The sequence below is a fragment of the Cavia porcellus genome, unplaced genomic scaffold, assembly GCF_034190915.1.
Source record: "Cavia porcellus strain 051 isolate PalLab524CR breed Dunkin Hartley unplaced genomic scaffold, mCavPor4.1 scaffold_14, whole genome shotgun sequence".
Classification (NCBI taxonomy): Eukaryota; Metazoa; Chordata; class Mammalia; order Rodentia; family Caviidae; genus Cavia; species Cavia porcellus.
The window spans coordinates 56438885-56446855 of NW_026947497.1; positions in this window are offsets into that span (position 1 = coordinate 56438885).

Genomic DNA, 7971 nt, shown 5'->3' on the forward strand with positions numbered 1-7971 from the left:
TCTGTTAGAAGTAGTTTTTAAAAATTAGAACTATAGATCTTTTAAATTTTAATTAGTGGGCTCTGAGGGCAATGTGTAAATTTTCTGAAATTAGCTATAAGTTATACATTTATATATAATTTTCTGGTTCATGGATAATCAAAAATTTAATATTTTTTCTTAAAGTTATGTGAAATGAATCAAACTTTTAAAATATTCTCCTATAGACATCTGAATAAAATAAGAAAAACTTTACTTTGCACATCAAGTAAATTGTATTTGAAAATAATAGTAGGAAAAATCAGTTGTTTTGATTCCTATTTATCTAATAATAAAATTTTCCTTGTTTATACCAATCTTTACAAGTCAATATTTTGGATTTTTTCAAGTTTTAAATTATATTTACTTACATTTTTACTAAAGAAAACATCTTTAGGATTTTCTTCCTTGGCACCTACCTGTCCACTTTGCCTTCCTTTTCTATGATAATAAACTATCATACTTCATGATTCTTTTCATGTTTGTGACCAAACTCCTGCCCTATTTCCATACATGTTGGGTTTCTGAGAAGCTCTTAGCTCTGTTTGCTGCTTATGGTGAGAAACTCAGGCATAAAACCTGTCATAAACCCTGCCAGTCAGATGCCCGCTGCTTGGATTTGCGACTCCAAGCTGGTATTGTGCATCCTGGGACAGAAGCACTCATGTTGCCTTTCCTGGAGTTCAGCCAGCACAGAGCACAGAGCTCTTCCTGCTCTGTTCCGCTTCTAACCCAGTCAACTCCCCACTCATGGAAGCCCTTGCTGCCCTTACCATAGTTTATTTCTGCTGGCAACTTGCAGGTTTGTTTTGCTGGTCTGTTGTTATAGCAGGCTAACTGATCAACAGCTGCGGGGAGGACTGTAGGCAGTGGGCACCTGGGAAGGAGAACATTTAGACGCCGCCTCTGGCCAAGAGAGGAGGGAGGTGCTCATACTGCAGCAGGGTACTTGTGGAGAGCAGTGTCAGCATCTGCAGACGGGTGAAGACAGAGGCAGGCAGCGACTGCAGTGGAACACCTCATTAGGGTTGTGCTAAATGGCTCTGTCTTACTTATCACAGGTCAAGCAACAAAGTGGAACACCTCAACCCTTATCTCCAGTGCTGTGGTCTGTGTAAGTCACTATAAAGAATGGAACCCAACTAGCTCTTTCACTTGAATGGATTCAATTGGTATCAGAATATGTTTCCTAAGGTTTGGAAAAAACAAAACAAAACAAAACAAAATACAGTCTGAACTGGAGCAAAGACTCGTCCATCCTGTGTGTGGTTAACTGTGCTATGCACCACTGGAGCTGAGCCACAGGTGTCAATGCGAGAGTAAGAAAATAAAGCTGAGAGACTGGGAACTCCTGAGCAGTAGGAGTACAAGTTTATGAACTCGAGCTCCACATTAAAATTGGTGCCTATTGTGCACAGGAAAATTTCTACCTTTAAAAAACCACCTACTATAGTTATATGCTTCCTTCTCAATGCAGAAGAGATTGTCCTGATTACGTCTTATTTTGTTATGTTTGAGTGCTGACAACAAAATTACAAAATTGATTCCTAAGCTTGCAAAGGGCAGTTAAACCCATAATCTCCCTCACTCATTTGTTCTGCTGTAAGGGCCCAGTGCCTTTTATGCCCATGATGGTATTATCAGTAGGATCTGGAAGTTTATCAGAACTTGTGGCATAAAACATAGCTTTCTGTCAGTGACTTCCCACTGTCCTTAGTGTACGTTTCCTCCAGGAATGAGAAGCTCTGACTTCCTAAGAAATCCCGGTAATTATAACAATAATATTAATAATAATAGTAATTAACCATCTTCATGTTTATGAGGCAGGTAACTAAATCCAGAGCTTAATGTATTACAAGGAAGAAACATAAAATAAAGCACATAATTTTGCATAAGCCCAGAGGATGCTCCTGGAAATGAAGTTTCAGATTCTTGACCAGAAGGAAACATCAGTCTAGTTTATGAGGTCACAGTCAGAATTAGTCCTGCACTGTCTTCCTGACCATATGGACCAGCAGTGCTGACAGTCAGCTCAGCCAAAAATTATGAACCCTATGGAGTTAAAAAATACCATTTCCTAGGTGTTGTTTCCATAGATTGTGATTTATTTATTCCACATGTGTTTGTGGAATGTGTCTTATTTCATGTTATTAATGACATTGTTCTAAAGTACACAAACCCATATTCTGGTATGACTAAATCACACTGACAGATGCATTACTTCAATACTGCTTTGTTTTATGTTGATTTCTAAGTGCTTTCAACATTACTGAGAAACTACAAAAGTAATTATAGAAGATTCTAATTTTATATTTGACTCATGTTTTCTCATAACTAAACCCAAGTTAGTCATTCATTTATTTTTTAAATCATCCATTCTTTAGCAAATATCACAGAAAAGATGCCAGCCATTCACTTTTTTTCTGGTACTAATTTGTCACATTTTGCACAAGGTTTTTTGTGTCAAATAGCAGATTATATAAACTCTCATCCAGTCTAGGTATTAGCTCTCAGTTTTCTCTACTAAAATTTATTCATATTAGCCTCATAAATAAAAATTGTTTATAAGATACACACCATGACTATGTACATGTCTCTTTCTTTATAAAACTATGAATCACTGGTTTAGTGTCCAGTATTAATTCTGGTTTTATTTTTGAGACAGGATCTTTCTATGTAGTCTAGGCCAATCTTGAACTCACAGTATAGCTCAGGCTAGCCTTGAACTTATGGGGATCCTCTTGCCTCAGCCTCCCAAGTGCTGGGATTTCAGGGCTGTACCTCCATGCCTGGCTGGTGTCCAGCTCTGATTCTTGTCCGAGTCACTTTTACTGAGTGACCTGTCATGCTGACTCTCCCACACTAATAGAGAGGAGACCTTTTTCCTGGCTTCCATGCTCTCCAAGAATGTCCTTGTCACTCTTGGATGGTTCTGTGGCTTTCTGAAACAGATATTCCAGGTGAATTTTTTTCTTTCTGGGACAGCAAGATAGAGCATCCCAGCCAGGAATGACTCAAGTAAGCCATTTCTCCAAGGAGCCCCGTTTCCCATTAGTGCTCTTTTATAACAGAGGTCTGGCCACTGAGTGTGTGCCTAATGCTGGGTCCTGCTATGTCCTGGTCTCCTCGGGGAATCTGGATCTGGAGCCTGGACACAGACCAAGGGCAGAAAATGTAGATACAATGATACAGAGGAAAATAATTTGCACAAACCCAGGCTTGACCACTCAGTATTCCTATGCTCCTGGCTGGTGCTGCCCGGAAATAGACCGCATAGGTTCAAGGGTGTACAACTAGACACAGGTAATGACACACTTATTGTATTCAGATATGTGCCCGTAACTTGCCGCATACTAAGGCCCTTCTATCTGTGAGCCCTTTTCTAAGCCATGCAATGCCTGATTCTTGTGAACAGTTAGACCCGTGCTCAGCTCTCCTCCATGTGACAAACTTTCCAGCCACTGGAGATTTGCTTTACTCTCCGTCCTCACCCCATGCTGGAGCTGACACCTGCAGGGCATCTTCAAGCACAGCAAGGTAGAGATGGGCTAGAGGACAAGTGGGCGGTCTTACTGTTTTCACCATACTTAAGAAAGAGGAAGACAGAGAAGGTGGGAAATTAAATAGAAAAGAAGGAAAAAGGAAAGAAGAGAGACAAGAAAAAGTCAGGAGAAGACGAAAAATGAAAGGAAATTGGCATTTTAAAAAGTTCCCAAGTGTGAATCTTGCCTACGGAGCTCTGATGTTCAGGTTTTTACCAAGAGTGTGATGCAGGCTGAGCTGGGACTTGGTACCCAAGCGAGAGCTTTGCAGATGCGATACCTTGAGTCCGATAAAATTTTGAAGCAGGAAGTGCTTACTGGCTATATCGTATTGATTAGTGAAGGATAGAGCAAGTGGTGGTCAAGTGCCAGATGACAGGAGTCTTCCTGAAAAGCTATTAAAGTTCTCCTAACACCAGGGGTGCACATACAAAGAAGCCCTCACAATTCTTTGTTGAATTGTTCAGTGAAATTGTTCAGTGAAAAAAATGACAAGACGTGATTATATTCCATAGCCTTAATATCATGGTAGAATTCCAACATCTGCACAGTTCACCAATGAACAAAAGACAGCTGTGAAATAAGTTAAGAAACATAGTACTTCAGATGATTTAAATTTCAGTGCCTGCCATTTAGGTCCATCTCACTAAGGAAGGGGTGTGTAAAAGCACATAATATATGTTGACGGACATTTTTATCCTTAGCTTTCCAAGCCTTTGTTTCTACATATTTATTGACTTTTATACCGATATTTATTTTTTGTTTTGCTACTTTTCCAAGATATTAAGAAACAATTGGTTTACATTACAAGCAAAGAAAGAATAAGAATCAATAAATAAGATCAGTTACAGACATTTAAATTTTAAAATTAGACTGCTTTTTTCAATAAGAAAAAAAAAATTTGTGATCTAGGGCAGATAATGAATCTAAAAGTATACTTTGACTTAGTGTAGTTATCTTACATGTTTTATATTTTCTTTAGTCTATTAGTCTGGCTTTCAATCTGTATTTGTAAGGTTTTCTAAGATAAATAGATGAGTCTGATGCTGAAAAAATAAAAAAAAATAGGGTAGAGGAAAGGGGAAAAACAGAACAGAAGTGTGTTACATATGTGTATCGATCCCTATAATACTGCAAGCACACACTAATAAATTTTAAAAATGAACATTCTAGGAAGCGGTGATGCTCCATGAGCCAACATTACAAACCTGTAGCATGGGCTGAAAGCCTCCATCAGGTACATTTGTGTGTTTGTTTTACTCACGGGACACAAAGGCCTTAGGCATTTTTTAGGAATATGTGTATCGATAGGAATTTAGGATTTTTTTTTCCATCAAATTATCTTTCATGGACAGTTTTTTATATTTTTTAATAGAGTTAATGTGAAAGAGAGGCTATGAAATATAGAATTTTTAAAGTACTATTGGTTTTATAAATTTCTTACCAGCAGTTTGCATGAAGAGAAGGGAACATGCCTTTCCCCTTTTCCTTCCTCCTAAAGAAAGAAGCCCCAGAGCTGAATCCTGGGGCTGCATGAAGCCCTGAGCCAAGCAGGTTCAGTCCTCAGCACACAGTGCACCCCGGAACCACGGAAGTGCTTGCTTCCCCTGCACCCCTGCAACCACTGCTTTTATCTCTGGACGGCCATTTCCAGAACCTGAAGTCAAAGGCAATTTCTTACCCTTTAGACTTTGTAAACCTAAAACTTGAGTATAACACGTTGCAGCCTGGAAATTTCAAGTCATCTGAGAGTCCAAACATAAGACAAAATGTGTAACCACAAGCACTGTTTTATGGATCCAAGAGCATTTACTTACTTTATATAAACTATAATTTTTTGCTTTCTCAAGGACATACACTGAAAAATAAAATACAGTATTTCCCCAGACACATATGTCAAATCTAAGCCTGGATTTTAAAATCAAAACTTTTTAATCCATATGATTAATATTATTGTGTGTCTCATTGTTGGAATGGTGTCTGAAAGAAAGCAAAATAAGTAGATTTGAAATTCACACTGTAGAGGACAGTAAAATAATGTTTTAAATTGTCAGTATAAATTTGATTTCTTCTTAATTTAATCATTATCATAACTTTCCTAAAGCTAATTTCATTAATATAGGTATAGTATACAAAGTTATTTGCAAATAAACCAAATCGAAATTGTTCAAGATTTAAAGAAATATTTGGTAGCTTACAACATTATAATGAGAGAAAGAGATGCCTGGAAACACTTTTAAAGTTATGCATATTTTAAGCATAAAGTACAGTTAAAAAGCTTCTCCACTTACAAGCAACTATGGTATTATAACAAAGTCATGTAACAGTGAGACTGTAACTTCCCAGGTGTGTTTTGTTACCGGTTCCATGCTTAACACTATGAGATTTCAGTTCCAGCTTTGTCACGTACTACTTTAGATTCTGCTGAAATCATGGTGCTCCCAAACCTCAGCTCCTCTTTAAAACATATTCTGTACGGGCTCCTGTGTGTCTCCTATTGTTAGAAGTAAAGCATAGGAAAGGTTAAATAGCCCTGGATAGGTGTGTGCCCTTCTGAGACATTCAGAAGGGAAGGAAGGTTAAAAAAGGCTGGTGAGACCCTGGGCTTGGTCTTTCCACAGAAGCCAGTAATTTTCTTTATCATCACAAGACCAGAGAAACGCAAATTTGGTGATAAATTCAGTGATAATTGCAATAATGCAGAATCTTAGATTTTAATGTCCTTTTCTTTGTAAGTGGCCAAAGCATTTGAAAACCTTTACCTTACTTATCTGATCAGAAACTTAGTGGGAATATAGTCCATGCGTTTCAAAAATCCACACAGAGCAAATCAATAGTAAGGATACTGGAACATGAATTGTCTGTTGAATTTCCAGAGTACATTTTACTAAAATATTTGATTCTTTCCATTATGATAAGTCTTTGAAAAAAAATATGTATCCCTTTCATTCTTTTAGCAGACTCTGTTGTTGCATGGGTCCTTATTATGTGCTCTAGACCTCCATTTGGACTAATCGGAGGCATTGTCATGGGCTTTAGATCTTCAGCTGGACTCATGCAGGATGTTACTGTGGGATCCAGGCCCTCAGCTGAATATTCTAGGTCTTTATTTTGTGGATAGATTTCCTGCACTTTCTTGTGTTTAATTCTGAGTGACCATCATAAAATAATACTATAAATTTTGTGTCCTGTATGTAATTGTGCTCCTTGTAACCACTGACTATAGCAGCTGTACAACATCAACCCTACATGTGGTTATGTGAATTTGTACATAATTGTTGTTGACTCAGTACTCACATTAAGTATTGAAACTTAAAACATATCATTTAATCAAAATGATCTTTCAGACAACAAAGATGGCAATCCTTTGTTTGACTCTATAACAGCCTTTTATGGGAATGATTCTTGTGTTGAGATGAGTTTATCAGGGTTCCACCTTTTTGAGGAATATTTGAGGCTATAGCAAATTCCACCTGTGGGCTACCTATGTTGTTGAGATATAAAATGAATTTTGATTCAGTATAATACCTGGAGCTGTCCACCATACAGAAGCTTTTCTAATTTTTCTAAAATATTTTGCTGTTAAAAAGTGCACACAGGTGCGTTTTCATTCCCTGAGTGTTTCTGCTGGGCATGTGGAGGGCTTAACAGAGCAGAACCACACCCCACATTTCTGATACACTTTCTGGAAAGATTTCTGAGTTCTTATCTACCAGAAGTCACCTTTACTACATTCTGCTAAGCACAGAATTCTCCTGTCCAGAGGGAAGTTTTAAAATATTTGCTCAGCACAGAAATACTTCCTCCTTCAATTTTCCCATTTCATTTTCTCCCTGGTGAAGAAACTCTGACCTCCAAAGTTGTTCTAAAGGAGGAAAAGTAATACATTTTCTAATCATTTGTATTGTTTTTGTCAAGAAAGGCACTTATTGTTAACTAGAAATAAATAGATCTTAGTCCCCCCCCCCGGAATCATTTTAAACACTCATGCAGTGCAAAATATACTGATTTGGCTATTTATATTTTTGAGTAAGTTCTATTTAAAAAGATTAATCACTGAGGAGCATGCAAAGATAACATTTGTAAAAGTTACATTTAGAATAATGTCTTGTTACCTTTAAATTGATATTTCAATATCAGCCAGAAAAATGTAAATATCTTTTTGTCTTGTACTGAAATTTTGTAAGATAATTTAAAGGAAAAAACACAAATTTTTAAACAAATTTTATCAATCTCACAGCGCTAACTAAAATGTATAAAACTCTATCAGTTGCAGAAAATTTGTCCATTCATCCATCTGGTGATCTTAAAAGCATGTCTTTGGGGCAGACACCAAGCTGGCATCAGAGAGAGAACTGGATGTCTGTCTGCATGCCACCAGCATTCTACTGAAAGAAACAGAAGCTGAGAT